Here is a 17500-nt window from a genome sequence, read left to right as displayed (position 1 = left end):
GTAGGAAAGAAAACCCAAAAGTTTAAAGCACCTGGTATTCCCAGGCAGTCTCCCATCCATGTACTAACCAGGCCCAAACCTGCTAATATTCAGAGATCGGGCATTGACTTTTTTTTTTTTTTTTTGGCAAGATTATTATATAAATCTTGAAATTTTCCAAAAAGTTTAAAGCACCTGGTATTCCCAGGCAGTCTCCCATCCATGTACTTACCAGGCCCAAACCTGCTAATATTCAGAGATCGGGCATTGACTCTATTTTTTGTCAAAATTATTATATACTAAGTGAAAAGTTTCCAAAAAGCTTACAGCACCTGGTATTCCCAGGCGGTCTCCCATCCAAGTACTAACCAGGCCCAAACCTGCTTAGCTTCCGAGAGCAGACGAGATCGGGCATAGCCTTTTTTTTTTTTTTTTTTTTTTTTTTTATTGAAGAAATTAATCAATTCAAACATACATATCAATTATTCACATACAAAAATACATAAGATTATTTCTTTGACATACAAAACTCCTAATTTGAATTGACAGACATCTTACATACATTTAAAAAGAAGTCATTAAATATTTTAATCTTTTAAAAATGACAATTCAATCCCCAGCTCTTTGAAAACCTTTAACACCTCCTGAGTAAAAATATTATAAAAGACATCAATCGTTTCCTCCAACTTAAAATAATAAAACAGACATTCAACATATTTTTCAACTTTTCTCCTGAACACATTCCATACATCAATTAAAACATTTTCCTTTTTCACCACCACTCTTCTTTCCCAAATCGCACTTTGCATCAGCATCACAAGTAAATTTATCAGCTTCTCATGTTTACATTTCTAATTAATGCCCAACATTAACACATTTTCCCACTCAAAGTTCCCATTTTCCTCTCCTCTCAAACTTAAAATCATGCTTTTACACCTCTCATTAAAATCTTTCAGCTTATCACAATATAAAAACAAGTGTAAAAACCCTTCATCAGCATCTTGGCAAACTTTACATATTGCACTTTCCTCCATCCCAATTTTGCTTAAAATTACGTCTGTGAACACTGCTTTGTTTCTGATAAAATATTCCATATTCTCCAGTTTAGTCTGTACAATTTTCCCCTTTATATTCCCCCATATTTTTTCTTCTGTTACATCATTGAACATCTGTAGCCAATATTCATTTACAACAGGTTTCTTGAAAACCACATCTCTAAAAAAACAATAAAACATTTTAACTTTACATTCTTTAAAAGCACACAATTTCCCCCCCATATTTACATACACATCTTTTCCTTGATCTTCTTCTTCCATATTTTCAATTCTCTTTATCCATTCTTTAGGTATAGCATTCTTAATTAAATCATATTTGTTTGTAATCTCTTGTCTGGTATAATCCTCCTTTGCCTCCTCCATCACATCCACAATGTATTGAACTGGTAAAAAACCCTCTTTGAATTCATATAAAACATCTCTGACTTTCATGATTCCCACATCCCACCACTTCTTAAAAAAAACCTGCTTCCCTTGATTTAAAATGCAGTTATTTAAGAATAAAGGCTGATTTAAAATGTTCTCTCTACCTTGTGGCTTAAAATGCACATTATCTAAAAATTTTCCCCATGCTCCCATCAGTTCTCTATAAAATTCTGGCATCCCCTCCGTCATCCAATTTTTTGTTTTCATCCATAAAATGTTGTCCCCCAGATTAAAATGACTACACTTGTTTAAAAAATGCCCCATTGTTCTTTTCCATGCTGCTTTATTTCCTTCGTCTAGATATTTGCTTATGATTTTCACCCTTAAACTGTTCTTTCTTTGCTCCACGTCCATTAGCCCTAGCCCCCCCTTCCCCATTGCTCCTATTAAAGTGTTATATGCAATTCTCGGTGGCTTTCCTTCCCATAAAAAATCTAAAAAACATTTTTTCAGCCTTTTTTCTGTCCACAACGGCATTGAAGCCACATATAAAATATGCCATAACTTAGAAACCATTAAAACATTCAAAATTAAAACCCTCCCCTTCAAAGTTAAGGACATTAATCTCCAAAAATTTAACCTTCTCTCGATCCCTCCTAACATCTCCTCCCACATAATTCCTTCTGCTTTGGTTTCATCCCTCCCCATTAAAACACCTAAAATCTTTATTTCATTCATTTCCTTAAAATTAAAGTGCCCAGTTAAAACCTCACTTCGCCCAAATCTCATGTATACCGTTTTATCCTCATTCACTTTAGCCCCAGATCCCCTGCAAAATGATTGTACTATTTTCATCACTTCCCTTACACTCAACAAATCTTGCAGCAATAGCGTAGTATCATCAGCGTATTGAAATATTTTATTCTCTCCTCCCTCTATGCCTATTCCTTTTATTCTCCCTTCCTGTTCTACCATTAACCCAAGTGGTTCCGCAACTAAAGCATATAAAAGTGCCGACAACGGGCAGCCCTGTCTAATTGATCTTGTTAATTTAAAACACTCTGTTAAAAACCCATTACATTTAACTCTCGTTACAGCACCTTTATATAAAATCTTAACCCATTTAATAAAATTCCGTCCAAAACCAAAAGTATCCAAAACCCCAAATAAAAAATCATGCTCTACCCTGTCAAAAGCCTTCTCAAAGTCCAAACTGATTATAAAACCATCTTTCTTCTTTTCATTAATATATCTTATGGTATCTTTTATGCTCATTGTTGTATCTGCAATGTCTCTTCCTTTAATACTGTAAGCTTGGTTTGTTTGAATTATTGTGGGCATCACTTCTTTTAATCTGTTAGCTAAAATTTTTGATAAAATCTTTAAATCTGTGTTAAGCATTGTTATAGGCCTATAATTCTTTAACTCCACTTTGTCTCCTTTCCTTTTATATATCAGCTTCGTTAATCCCATTCCCATCCTTTCGTTCATCTCACCTTTCCTAAAAATCTCGTCAAATACTTCTTTTAAGATAGTTGTTAAAACATCTTTAAAAACAATGTAAAACTCACTCCCCAACCCATCTATCCCTGGACTTTTCCTCTTGTTTAACCCAATTATTGCTCTTTTTATTTCTTCTTCTCTTACTTCATCATCACACTCTTGTTTATCCACTTCTCCTACTCTGGCTTTTATTTGCTTCAGTAATTCCACTTTTTCTCCTTCTTTTACCCCCTCTGTACAGAATAAGTTCTCATAATATGATTTTATTTCCTCTAAAATGTCTGCATTTTCTTCTACTATTCTCCCATTTTTGCCCCTTATTTCTTTAATCATGTCTGCTTTCCCTTTTCTTTTCTCTAGATCAGTGGTTCCCAACCTTTTTCAACTCGCGGCCCACACAACCAAACACATATGTTTGCGCGGCCCACTTCAAAAAAATTAACTGACCCCGCTTTTGTTGGGTTTATAACTTAGTACTCAGAAGCTAGATTTTAAACTATATTTATTGAATAAACTAGGGTTGTGCGATATGGACAAAAAAAAAAAAAAAACTATCGCGATTTTTTTATCAATTTTGCAATTGTGCTTTTACAGCCATAAATGCATTCACGATTAATTTGAAACATATTTCCAAAAGAAAACCAATCAGAGCTTTATCAAAAAGTTTTAACATCTCTAGAACAGACATAAGTCAAAATTATCACTATAGTGAAGATGTAAAAAAATGTATAGACTTGTGGCAAAAAATAAAAATAAAAAAGAAAGTCCTGTATACAGGGACTTTTTTTTTCTTTTTTGCCATGCATTGTTCATAGAGCTCATTAATTGTAGCGGTGCCTCAGGTGTTTGCAGTGTGTATACAGTATGTGTATGCGGTCAGCAGTGAGAGCGCATAAATATAACGCGAAAGCACATTAAAATAATGCACGAGTGCGAATCTCTCTGTTCGCAGCAGATTTCCTTTGCTCTGTCACAAAACCGGTCGTGGCTTGCTCAGATACACGCTGCTTTGCGAGGAGAGAGTGTGCATACTTAAAACGTGTCTCCTCTCACTTAAACTGCATCCTGTTCACAAACAAATTCACTATATGTTCATGTGTTAGACATGAATTATTTTCACACGTTTTTATTTCTAGCCTTTTACCGCAGTGAGAACGCTCTGATCCGTCAACATTGGCTCAGAAAAAAGGCGCATCACAAACAGTGTGTGAACCTGGAGTTAGGCATATGCGCACGCTCAAATCGTGATTTTAGGACGTTTTCTTTTAATCGCACAGCCCTAGAATGGACTGGAAATGAACAGAAAATAATTGGCGGCCCACCTGCAATACCACTGCGGCCCACTAGGGGGCAGCGGACCACAGGTTGAAAACCACTGCTCTAGATCAAAGAAAAATTTTGTGCACTTCTCCCCCTCCACTGTATATTTTGCTTTGCTTCTTAATCTTGCAGCTTCATATTTCTCCTCTTCCATTTCCTTCAGTCTACCTTCTATTTCTTTTATTTTCTCTATGCTTTTTTCTGCCTTATCCAGTTCCTCATTTAAGTTTTTTCTTAGCTCTCTTTCCTTATTTTTCTTACATTTATTAATTAATTTGCAATATGTTATTGTAAACTTTTTTACCAGATATTTCACGTTCTCCCACCACATTCGCTTATCCTCACTATACATTTCATTTTCTTTTTCCTTTTCAATTATCTCCTTTATACTTAAAACATAATCTTCATTCTTTAAAACCTCTGTATTTAAAATCCAGACTCCCGGCCCTCTTTGCACTTTACTCCAGTCTACTTTAAAAAATAAAAACTTGTGATCGCTAAAACTTGTTTCTTCATACTTAATCTTTTTTATAAAATTCTCCACATTTCTTGTACATAAAATAAAGTCTATTCTTGTTTCACACACAAACTGCCCCACTATTTGCCTCCTTGAAAATTCTTTTATCTTTTCATTTCTTTCTCTCCACACATCGATGATATCCTTTTCTCCCATTAATGCTTTTAATTCTTTTCTCCCCTTGTCATTTTTAAAAACCATTCATTCTGCCATGTCTTGTTTACTAAAAACTGTGTTAAAATCCCCTATCATTATTATTTCCGTATACTTGTTTATGATATTTCTTAAAACATAAAAAAAATCTTTCTTTTCCTTCTCCTCTGTTGGCGCATGTACATTGACTAAAATCAGTTCACGTCCTTCACAATTTACTTCAACCACCATACATTTCCCCATCTTATCTTTATACACTACCCTACTTGAATTAAAAACATCTTTCCTTATTAAAAAAGCCACTCCTCTTCCAAGCCTTCCATCCCCATTGTTATATAAAATATCCCCTTCCCATTTCTTTTTATAGTCCTCCATCACACTCTCTTTCCAATTTGTTTCTTGTAAAACAATAACATCTTCGCCTTGGCATTTTTCCTTCACTTTTTCAAATTTACCCATGTCCATCAGTCCCCTTGCATTAAAAGTAACACAACTTAAGACCATTAAAAAGAAAAATAAATACATAACAAACATTACTTTCCATCTTCTCCCTCCAACCCACTTAACACTTCATATCTGTTTACAATTTTCACTCCGCCCATTGTCATTATCTTTTTTCTAGCATTTTCCACATTTGGTTTTACCTTTAATGTTCGCCTTCTTATTTGTCCTCTCTCCTCTCTGTCTTTTTCCATGTTATCCATCCTCGTTTCTTCTCCACTGTCCATTTCTTTGTTTTGATCATCCATTCTATGTCCATCTCCGTCCATGCCATCTAAAAGATTTTTAAAACTGTCCGATATTTCCATTTCCGTCCATTGAGTGTCCTGTTCTGTTGTATGCTCCTCGTCTGCATCATTTACTTTTTCTCCTTCTTCCTCTCTGTTGCTCGCTCCTCCTTCTGTTTCTTCTTGTTGCAATCCGCCTTCCTCTTGTCCTTCATCAGTTTCTCTTTCCACCTCGCTGTTTCCTTCATGCACCTGTCCGTCCAACTGAAGTTCCATACCTCCTTCCTCTCTTTCCATCCAACATTCACATTTATTTAAAACTTCTTGACACCCTGGGCATCTGACAGCATTGCAATCTCTTGCAAAATGTCCCCTCTCCTCGCACTTCCGGCACTTAAAATCTGGGCAGTCTTTCAGCAGGTGTCCAGGGCTCATGCACAGCCTACAGGTCTTCACCTGATGGCTGTGCATCACCCTAAAATACTGCTGCCCTTCTGCTGTTTCCAGCTTTGTGCTATATGGCAAAGATGCGACATCTTTGGGGAATCTCACTTTTAGGAACCTTGTTCCGTCTTCTATGTCAGTGCCCGGGTAACATCTTCTTTTTATCTGTGAAATGGGATTAACTCCCCATCCTTCCAATTTACCTATAATTTCTTTGTCATCAATATAGACGGGCAGGTGCATGAAGGAAACAACATAATCTCTGTTTTGCAAATTTTTTACCTCACAGTTCACTCCTTTTATCATCAGTCCATCAATCAGTTTGTCACATGTTTCTTCTTTCTCCATTGTTAATTCATATTCTTTTCCTTGTCTTGGCCTTAGTGCCAGGATTTTCCCGTGTCCACATTGTTTTGATACAGCCTTGATGATATCCTCTGCTCTCACCTCGATCACATTCTCTACGTTCACAATCACTGTAGCCTCCTTTAGATATTTTCTCTCAAGAAATTTGTCCATCGTACCTTGGTTATTTCCATAGCCAGCTCGTAGTCGATTTCCCAGTCCAGTGACATTTACTGATCGTGTCTCTCCGCCAAATCCAGTATCGTTTGCCATGCGTCTCTCTCCAGCCAGTCCATTATCGTTTGCCATGCGTCTCTCTCCAGCCAATCCAGTGTCGTTTGCCATACGTCTCTCTCCAACCAGTCCAGTGTCGTTTGCCATACGTGTCTCTCCAGCCGGTCCTGTGTCGTGATCCATTAATCCGTCCATTTTAAGAGAAAAACAAAAAAACAAAAAACAAAGAAACCACCCTCCAGCCAGCAAAAAGCTGCTGTTAGGTGGTTTAAAACTGAAAAACACAAAAAAAAACTGAACTAAAGTCCAAAAACAACTTACAAACAAACACAAACTGAAAAAACAAAATGGAGGAGAGCCTTCCTCTCCCTACTGCAGCCAACACTTCCTGTAGCTCTCTAGCGCCCTCAGGTTGGTATGGCCGTAAGCGAAGACTGCTGCAAAGAGAGGGCTATTTAAAGACCAGCCCATCTAATCGTCAGTACATTATATAAGTAGGAAAGAAAACCCAAAAGCTTAAAGCACCTGGTATTCCTAGGCAGTCTCTCATCCAAGTACTAACCAGACCTAAACCTGCTAAGATTCAGAGATCGGGCATTGACTCTATTTTTTTTTTTTTTGCAAGATTATTATATAAATCGTGAAATTTTCCAAAAAGTTTAAAGCACCTGGTATTCCCAGGCAGTCTCCCATCCATGTACTAACCAGGCCCAAACCTGATAATATTCAGAGATCGGGCATTTACTTTTTTTTTTTTTTGCAAGATTATTATATAAATTGTGAAATTTTCCAAAAAGTTTAAAGCACCTGGTATTCCCAGGCAGTCTCCCATCCATGTACTTACCAGGCCCAAACCTGCTAATATTCAGAGATCGGGCATTGACTCTATTTTTTGGCAAAAGTATTATATACTAAGTGAAAAGTTTCCAAAAAGCTTACAGCACCTGGTATTCCCAGGCGGTCTCCCATCCAAGTACTAACCAGGCCCAAACCTGCTTAGCTTCGGAGAGCAGACGAGATCGGGCATAGCCAGGTTGGTATGGCCGTAAGCGAAGACTGCTGCAAAGAGAGGGTTATTTAAAGACCAGCCCATCTAATCGCCAGTACATTATATAAGTAGGAAAGAAAACCGAAAAGCTTAAAGCACCTGGTATTCCTAGGCAGTCTCTCATCCAAGTACTAACCAGACCTAAGCCTGGTAAGATTCAGAGATCGGGCATTGACTCTTTTTTTTTTTTTTTTGCAAGATTATTATATAAATCGTGAAATTTTCCAAAAAGTTTAAAGCACCTGGTATTCCCAGGCAGTCTCCCATCCATGTACTAACCAGGCCCAAACCTGCTAATATTCAGAGATCGGGCAAAAAGCTTACAGCACCTGGTATTCCCAGGCGGTCTCCCATCCAAGTACTAACCAGGCCCAAACCTGCTTAGCTTCCGAGAGCAGACGAGATCGGGCATAGCCAGGTTGGTATGGCCGTAAGCGAAGACTGCTGCAAAGAGAGGGCTATTTAAAGACCAGCCCATCTAATCGTCAGTACATTATATAAGTAGGAAAGAAAACCCAAAAGCTTAAAGCACCTGGTATTCCTAGGCAGTCTCTCATCCAAGTACTAACCAGACCTAAGCCTGGTAAGATTCAGAGATCGGGCATTGACTCTTTTTTTTTTTTTTTTTTTTTTTTTGCAAGATTATTATATAAATCGTGAAATTTTCCAAAAAGTTTAAAGCACCTGGTATTCCCAGGCAGTCTCCCATCCATGTACTAACCATGCCCAAACCTGCTAATATTCAGAGATCGGGCATTGACTCTATTTTTTGGCAAAATTATTATATACTAAGTGAAAAGTTTCCAAAAAGCTTACAGCACCTGGTATTCCCAGGCGGTCTCCCATCCAAGTACTAACCAGGCCCAAACCTGCTTAGCTTCCGAGAGCAGACGAGATCGGGCATAACCAGGTTGGTATGGCCGTAAGCGAAGACTGCTGCAAAGAGAGGGCTATTTAAAGACCAGCCCATCTAATCGTCAGTACATTATATAAGTAGGAAAGAAAACCCAAAAGCTTAAAGCACCTGGTATTCCTAGGCAGTCTCTCATCCAAGTACTAACCAGACCTAAACCTGCTAAGATTCAGAGATCGGGCATTGACTCTTTTTTTTTTTTTTTTTTGCAAGATTATTATATAAATCGTGAAATTTTCCAAAGAGTTTAAAGCACCTGGTATTCCCAGGCAGTCTCCCATCCATGTACTAACAGGCCCAAACCTGCTAATATTCAGAGATCGGGCATTGACTCTATTTTTTGGCAAAATTATTATATACTAAGTGAAAAGTTTCCAAAAAGCTTACAGCACCTGGTATTCCCAGGCGGTCTCCCATCCAAGTACTAACTAGGCCCAAACCTGCTTAGCTTCGGAGAGCAGACGAGATCGGGCATAGCCAGGTTGGTATGGCCGTAAGCGAAGACTGCTGCAAAGAGAGGGTTATTTAAAGACCAGCCCATCTAATCGCCAGTACATTATATAAGTAGGAAAGAAAACCCAAAAGTTTAAAGCACCTGGTATTCCCAGGCAGTCTCCCATCCATGTACTAACCAGGCCCAAACCTGCTAATATTCAGAGATCGGGCATTGACTTTTTTTTTTTTTTTTTGGCAAGATTATTATATAAATCTTGAAATTTTCCAAAAAGTTTAAAGCACCTGGTATTCCCAGGCAGTCTCCCATCCATGTACTTACCAGGCCCAAACCTGCTAATATTCAGAGATCGGGCATTGACTCTATTTTTTGTCAAAATTATTATATACTAAGTGAAAAGTTTCCAAAAAGCTTACAGCACCTGGTATTCCCAGGCGGTCTCCCATCCAAGTACTAACCAGGCCCAAACCTGCTTAGCTTCCGAGAGCAGACGAGATCGGGCATAGCCTTTTTTTTTTTTTTTTTTTTTTTTTTTATTGAAGAAATTAATCAATTCAAACATACATATCAATTATTCACATACAAAAATACATAAGATTATTTCTTTGACATACAAAACTCCTAATTTGAATTGACAGACATCTTACATACATTTAAAAAGAAGTCATTAAATATTTTAATCTTTTAAAAATGACAATTCAATCCCCAGCTCTTTGAAAACCTTTAACACCTCCTGAGTAAAAATATTATAAAAGACATCAATCGTTTCCTCCAACTTAAAATAATAAAACAGACATTCAACATATTTTTCAACTTTTCTCCTGAACACATTCCATACATCAATTAAAACATTTTCCTTTTTCACCACCACTCTTCTTTCCCAAATCGCACTTTGCATCAGCATCACAAGTAAATTTATCAGCTTCTCATGTTTACATTTCTAATTAATGCCCAACATTAACACATTTTCCCACTCAAAGTTCCCATTTTCCTCTCCTCTCAAACTTAAAATCATGCTTTTACACCTCTCATTAAAATCTTTCAGCTTATCACAATATAAAAACAAGTGTAAAAACCCTTCATCAGCATCTTGGCAAACTTTACATATTGCACTTTCCTCCATCCCAATTTTGCTTAAAATTACGTCTGTGAACACTGCTTTGTTTCTGATAAAATATTCCATATTCTCCAGTTTAGTCTGTACAATTTTCCCCTTTATATTCCCCCATATTTTTTCTTCTGTTACATCATTGAACATCTGTAGCCAATATTCATTTACAACAGGTTTCTTGAAAACCACATCTCTAAAAAAACAATAAAACATTTTAACTTTACATTCTTTAAAAGCACACAATTTCCCCCCCATATTTACATACACATCTTTTCCTTGATCTTCTTCTTCCATATTTTCAATTCTCTTTATCCATTCTTTAGGTATAGCATTCTTAATTAAATCATATTTGTTTGTAATCTCTTGTCTGGTATAATCCTCCTTTGCCTCCTCCATCACATCCACAATGTATTGAACTGGTAAAAAACCCTCTTTGAATTCATATAAAACATCTCTGACTTTCATGATTCCCACATCCCACCACTTCTTAAAAAAAACCTGCTTCCCTTGATTTAAAATGCAGTTATTTAAGAATAAAGGCTGATTTAAAATGTTCTCTCTACCTTGTGGCTTAAAATGCACATTATCTAAAAATTTTCCCCATGCTCCCATCAGTTCTCTATAAAATTCTGGCATCCCCTCCGTCATCCAATTTTTTGTTTTCATCCATAAAATGTTGTCCCCCAGATTAAAATGACTACACTTGTTTAAAAAATGCCCCATTGTTCTTTTCCATGCTGCTTTATTTCCTTCGTCTAGATATTTGCTTATGATTTTCACCCTTAAACTGTTCTTTCTTTGCTCCACGTCCATTAGCCCTAGCCCCCCCTTCCCCATTGCTCCTATTAAAGTGTTATATGCAATTCTCGGTGGCTTTCCTTCCCATAAAAAATCTAAAAAACATTTTTTCAGCCTTTTTTCTGTCCACAACGGCATTGAAGCCACATATAAAATATGCCATAACTTAGAAACCATTAAAACATTCAAAATTAAAACCCTCCCCTTCAAAGTTAAGGACATTAATCTCCAAAAATTTAACCTTCTCTCGATCCCTCCTAACATCTCCTCCCACATAATTCCTTCTGCTTTGGTTTCATCCCTCCCCATTAAAACACCTAAAATCTTTATTTCATTCATTTCCTTAAAATTAAAGTGCCCAGTTAAAACCTCACTTCGCCCAAATCTCATGTATACCGTTTTATCCTCATTCACTTTAGCCCCAGATCCCCTGCAAAATGATTGTACTATTTTCATCACTTCCCTTACACTCAACAAATCTTGCAGCAATAGCGTAGTATCATCAGCGTATTGAAATATTTTATTCTCTCCTCCCTCTATGCCTATTCCTTTTATTCTCCCTTCCTGTTCTACCATTAACCCAAGTGGTTCCGCAACTAAAGCATATAAAAGTGCCGACAACGGGCAGCCCTGTCTAATTGATCTTGTTAATTTAAAACACTCTGTTAAAAACCCATTACATTTAACTCTCGTTACAGCACCTTTATATAAAATCTTAACCCATTTAATAAAATTCCGTCCAAAACCAAAAGTATCCAAAACCCCAAATAAAAAATCATGCTCTACCCTGTCAAAAGCCTTCTCAAAGTCCAAACTGATTATAAAACCATCTTTCTTCTTTTCATTAATATATCTTATGGTATCTTTTATGCTCATTGTTGTATCTGCAATGTCTCTTCCTTTAATACTGTAAGCTTGGTTTGTTTGAATTATTGTGGGCATCACTTCTTTTAATCTGTTAGCTAAAATTTTTGATAAAATCTTTAAATCTGTGTTAAGCATTGTTATAGGCCTATAATTCTTTAACTCCACTTTGTCTCCTTTCCTTTTATATATCAGCTTCGTTAATCCCATTCCCATCCTTTCGTTCATCTCACCTTTCCTAAAAATCTCGTCAAATACTTCTTTTAAGATAGTTGTTAAAACATCTTTAAAAACAATGTAAAACTCACTCCCCAACCCATCTATCCCTGGACTTTTCCTCTTGTTTAACCCAATTATTGCTCTTTTTATTTCTTCTTCTCTTACTTCATCATCACACTCTTGTTTATCCACTTCTCCTACTCTGGCTTTTATTTGCTTCAGTAATTCCACTTTTTCTCCTTCTTTTACCCCCTCTGTACAGAATAAGTTCTCATAATATGATTTTATTTCCTCTAAAATGTCTGCATTTTCTTCTACTATTCTCCCATTTTTGCCCCTTATTTCTTTAATCATGTCTGCTTTCCCTTTTCTTTTCTCTAGATCAGTGGTTCCCAACCTTTTTCAACTCGCGGCCCACACAACCAAACACATATGTTTGCGCGGCCCACTTCAAAAAAATTAACTGACCCCGCTTTTGTTGGGTTTATAACTTAGTACTCAGAAGCTAGATTTTAAACTATATTTATTGAATAAACTAGGGTTGTGCGATATGGACAAAAAAAAAAAAAAACTATCGCGATTTTTTTTATCAATTTTGCAATTGTGCTTTTACAGCCATAAATGCATTCACGATTAATTTGAAACATATTTCCAAAAGAAAACCAATCAGAGCTTTATCAAAAAGTTTTAACATCTCTAGAACAGACATAAGTCAAAATTATCACTATAGTGAAGATGTAAAAAAATGTATAGACTTGTGGCAAAAAATAAAAATAAAAAAGAAAGTCCTGTATACAGGGACTTTTTTTTCTTTTTTGCCATGCATTGTTCATAGAGCTCATTAATTGTAGCGGTGCCTCAGGTGTTTGCAGTGTGTATACAGTATGTGTATGCGGTCAGCAGTGAGAGCGCATAAATATAACGCGAAAGCACATTAAAATAATGCACGAGTGCGAATCTCTCTGTTCGCAGCAGATTTCCTTTGCTCTGTCACAAAACCGGTCGTGGCTTGCTCAGATACACGCTGCTTTGCGAGGAGAGAGTGTGCATACTTAAAAACGTGTCTCCTCTCACTTAAACTGCATCCTGTTCACAAACAAATTCACTATATGTTCATGTGTTAGACATGAATTATTTTCACACGTTTTTATTTCTAGCCTTTTACCGCAGTGAGAACGCTCTGATCCGTCAACATTGGCTCAGAAAAAAGGCGCATCACAAACAGTGTGTGAACCTGGAGTTAGGCATATGCGCACGCTCAAATCGTGATTTTAGGACGTTTTCTTTTAATCGCACAGCCCTAGAATGGACTGGAAATGAACAGAAAATAATTGGCGGCCCACCTGCAATACCACTGCGGCCCACTAGGGGGCAGCGGACCACAGGTTGAAAACCACTGCTCTAGATCAAAGAAAAATTTTGTGCACTTCTCCCCCTCCACTGTATATTTTGCTTTGCTTCTTAATCTTGCAGCTTCATATTTCTCCTCTTCCATTTCCTTCAGTCTACCTTCTATTTCTTTTATTTTCTCTATGCTTTTTTCTGCCTTATCCAGTTCCTCATTTAAGTTTTTTCTTAGCTCTCTTTCCTTATTTTTCTTACATTTATTAATTAATTTGCAATATGTTATTGTAAACTTTTTTACCAGATATTTCACGTTCTCCCACCACATTCGCTTATCCTCACTATACATTTCATTTTCTTTTTCCTTTTCAATTATCTCCTTTATACTTAAAACATAATCTTCATTCTTTAAAACCTCTGTATTTAAAATCCAGACTCCCGGCCCTCTTTGCACTTTACTCCAGTCTACTTTAAAAAATAAAAACTTGTGATCGCTAAAACTTGTTTCTTCATACTTAATCTTTTTTATAAAATTCTCCACATTTCTTGTACATAAAATAAAGTCTATTCTTGTTTCACACACAAACTGCCCCACTATTTGCCTCCTTGAAAATTCTTTTATCTTTTCATTTCTTTCTCTCCACACATCGATGATATCCTTTTCTCCCATTAATGCTTTTAATTCTTTTCTCCCCTTGTCATTTTTAAAAACCATTCATTCTGCCATGTCTTGTTTACTAAAAACTGTGTTAAAATCCCCTATCATTATTATTTCCGTATACTTGTTTATGATATTTCTTAAAACATAAAAAAAATCTTTCTTTTCCTTCTCCTCTGTTGGCGCATGTACATTGACTAAAATCAGTTCACGTCCTTCACAATTTACTTCAACCACCATACATTTCCCCATCTTATCTTTATACACTACCCTACTTGAATTAAAAACATCTTTCCTTATTAAAAAAGCCACTCCTCTTCCAAGCCTTCCATCCCCATTGTTATATAAAATATCCCCTTCCCATTTCTTTTTATAGTCCTCCATCACACTCTCTTTCCAATTTGTTTCTTGTAAAACAATAACATCTTCGCCTTGGCATTTTTCCTTCACTTTTTCAAATTTACCCATGTCCATCAGTCCCCTTGCATTAAAAGTAACACAACTTAAGACCATTAAAAAGAAAAATAAATACATAACAAACATTACTTTCCATCTTCTCCCTCCAACCCACTTAACACTTCATATCTGTTTACAATTTTCACTCCGCCCATTGTCATTATCTTTTTTCTAGCATTTTCCACATTTGGTTTTACCTTTAATGTTCGCCTTCTTATTTGTCCTCTCTCCTCTCTGTCTTTTTCCATGTTATCCATCCTCGTTTCTTCTCCACTGTCCATTTCTTTGTTTTGATCATCCATTCTATGTCCATCTCCGTCCATGCCATCTAAAAGATTTTTAAAACTGTCCGATATTTCCATTTCCGTCCATTGAGTGTCCTGTTCTGTTGTATGCTCCTCGTCTGCATCATTTACTTTTTCTCCTTCTTCCTCTCTGTTGCTCGCTCCTCCTTCTGTTTCTTCTTGTTGCAATCCGCCTTCCTCTTGTCCTTCATCAGTTTCTCTTTCCACCTCGCTGTTTCCTTCATGCACCTGTCCGTCCAACTGAAGTTCCATACCTCCTTCCTCTCTTTCCATCCAACATTCACATTTATTTAAAACTTCTTGACACCCTGGGCATCTGACAGCATTGCAATCTCTTGCAAAATGTCCCCTCTCCTCGCACTTCCGGCACTTAAAATCTGGGCAGTCTTTCAGCAGGTGTCCAGGGCTCATGCACAGCCTACAGGTCTTCACCTGATGGCTGTGCATCACCCTAAAATACTGCTGCCCTTCTGCTGTTTCCAGCTTTGTGCTATATGGCAAAGATGCGACATCTTTGGGGAATCTCACTTTTAGGAACCTTGTTCCGTCTTCTATGTCAGTGCCCGGGTAACATCTTCTTTTTATCTGTGAAATGGGATTAACTCCCCATCCTTCCAATTTACCTATAATTTCTTTGTCATCAATATAGACGGGCAGGTGCATGAAGGAAACAACATAATCTCTGTTTTGCAAATTTTTTACCTCACAGTTCACTCCTTTTATCATCAGTCCATCAATCAGTTTGTCACATGTTTCTTCTTTCTCCATTGTTAATTCATATTCTTTTCCTTGTCTTGGCCTTAGTGCCAGGATTTTCCCGTGTCCACATTGTTTTGATACAGCCTTGATGATATCCTCTGCTCTCACCTCGATCACATTCTCTACGTTCACAATCACTGTAGCCTCCTTTAGATATTTTCTCTCAAGAAATTTGTCCATCGTACCTTGGTTATTTCCATAGCCAGCTCGTAGTCGATTTCCCAGTCCAGTGACATTTACTGATCGTGTCTCTCCGCCAAATCCAGTATCGTTTGCCATGCGTCTCTCTCCAGCCAGTCCATTATCGTTTGCCATGCGTCTCTCTCCAGCCAATCCAGTGTCGTTTGCCATACGTCTCTCTCCAACCAGTCCAGTGTCGTTTGCCATACGTGTCTCTCCAGCCGGTCCTGTGTCGTGATCCATTAATCCGTCCATTTTAAGAGAAAAACAAAAAAACAAAAAACAAAGAAACCACCCTCCAGCCAGCAAAAAGCTGCTGTTAGGTGGTTTAAAACTGAAAAACACAAAAAAAAACTGAACTAAAGTCCAAAAACAACTTACAAACAAACACAAACTGAAAAAACAAAATGGAGGAGAGCCTTCCTCTCCCTACTGCAGCCAACACTTCCTGTAGCTCTCTAGCGCCCTCAGGTTGGTATGGCCGTAAGCGAAGACTGCTGCAAAGAGAGGGCTATTTAAAGACCAGCCCATCTAATCGTCGGTACATTATATAAGTAGGAAAGAAAACCCAAAAGCTTAAAGCACCTGGTATTCCTAGGCAGTCTCTCATCCAAGTACTAACCAGACCTAAGCCTGGTAAGATTCAGAGATCGGGCATTGACTCTTTTTTTTTTTTTTTTTTTTTGCAAGATTATTATATAAATCGTGAAATTTTCCAAAAAGTTTAAAGCACCTGGTATTCCCAGGCAGTCTCCCATCCATGTACTAACCAGGCCCAAACCTGCTAATATTCAGAGATCGGGCATTGACTCTATTTTTTGGCAAAATTATTATATACTAAGTGAAAAGTTTCCAAAAAGCTTACAGCACCTGGTATTCCCAGGCGGTCTCCCATCCAAGTACTAACCAGGCCCAAACCTGCTTAGCTTCCGAGAGCAGACGAGATCGGGCATAACCAGGTTGGTATGGCCGTAAGCGAAGACTGCTGCAAAGAGAGGGCTATTTAAAGATCAGCCCATCTAATCGTCAGTACATTATATAAGTAGGAAAGAAAACCCAAAAGCTTAAAGCACCTGGTATTCCTTGGCAGTCTCTCATCCAAGTACTAACCAGACCTAAACCTGCTAAGATTCAGAGATCGGGCATTGACTCTTTTTTTTTTTTTTTGCAAGATTATTATATAAATCGTGAAATTTTCCAAAGAGTTTAAAGCACCTGGTATTCCCAGGCAGTCTCCCATCCATGTACTAACCAGGCCCAAACCTGCTAATATTCAGAGATCGGGCATTGACTCTATTTTTTGGCTAAATTATTATATACTAAGTGAAAAGTTTCCAAAAAGCTTACAGCACCTGGTATTCCCAGGCGGTCTCCCATCCAAGTACTAACCAGGCCCAAACCTGCTTAGCTTCCGAGAGCAGACGAGATCGGGCATAGCCAGGTTTGTATGGCCGTAAGCAAAGACTGCTGCAAAGAGAGGGTTATTTAAAGACCAGCCCATCTAATCGCCAGTACATTATATAAGTAGGAAAGAAAACCCAAAAGCTTAAAGCACCTGGTATTCCTAGGCAGTCTCTCATCCAAGTACTAACCAGACCTAAGCCTGGTAAGATTCAGAGATCGGGCATTGACTCTTTTTTTTTTTGCAAGATTATTATATAAATCGTGAAATTTTCCAAAAAGTTTAAAGCACCTGGTATTCCCAGGCAGTCTCCCATCCATGTACTAACCAGGCCCAAACCTGCTA

The 17500-nt window shown here is 37.5% G+C and overlaps 6 non-coding genes across 6 annotated transcripts; all 6 read right to left on the bottom strand.

Annotated features, from left to right (window-relative positions):
- Positions 1-7576: 7576 nt before the first annotated feature.
- Positions 7577-7695, bottom strand: LOC113099297 (5S ribosomal RNA). The gene has a single exon (XR_003289376.1). It is a non-coding gene; the product is annotated as a 5S ribosomal RNA (ribosomal RNA).
- Positions 7696-8009: 314 nt separating this feature from the next.
- LOC113099288 (5S ribosomal RNA) lies at positions 8010-8128 on the bottom strand. Its single transcript, XR_003289367.1, has one exon. It is a non-coding gene; the product is annotated as a 5S ribosomal RNA (ribosomal RNA).
- Positions 8129-8501: 373 nt separating this feature from the next.
- Positions 8502-8620, bottom strand: LOC113099296 (5S ribosomal RNA). Its single transcript, XR_003289375.1, has one exon. It is a non-coding gene; the product is annotated as a 5S ribosomal RNA (ribosomal RNA).
- A 365-nt stretch (positions 8621-8985) lies between these two features.
- LOC113099305 (5S ribosomal RNA) lies at positions 8986-9104 on the bottom strand. The gene has a single exon (XR_003289384.1). It is a non-coding gene; the product is annotated as a 5S ribosomal RNA (ribosomal RNA).
- Positions 9105-16611: 7507 nt separating this feature from the next.
- LOC113099285 (5S ribosomal RNA) lies at positions 16612-16730 on the bottom strand. Its single transcript, XR_003289364.1, has one exon. It is a non-coding gene; the product is annotated as a 5S ribosomal RNA (ribosomal RNA).
- Positions 16731-17093: 363 nt separating this feature from the next.
- Positions 17094-17212, bottom strand: LOC113099300 (5S ribosomal RNA). The gene has a single exon (XR_003289379.1). It is a non-coding gene; the product is annotated as a 5S ribosomal RNA (ribosomal RNA).
- Positions 17213-17500: the final 288 nt, after the last annotated feature.

The sequence above is a fragment of the Carassius auratus genome, unplaced genomic scaffold (genome assembly GCF_003368295.1).
Source record: "Carassius auratus strain Wakin unplaced genomic scaffold, ASM336829v1 scaf_tig00216896, whole genome shotgun sequence".
In the NCBI taxonomy this organism is placed as follows: Eukaryota; Metazoa; Chordata; class Actinopteri; order Cypriniformes; family Cyprinidae; genus Carassius; species Carassius auratus.
The sequence above is the reverse complement of the archived record's forward strand: the minus strand, read 5'-3'. Positions and strand labels throughout refer to the sequence as shown.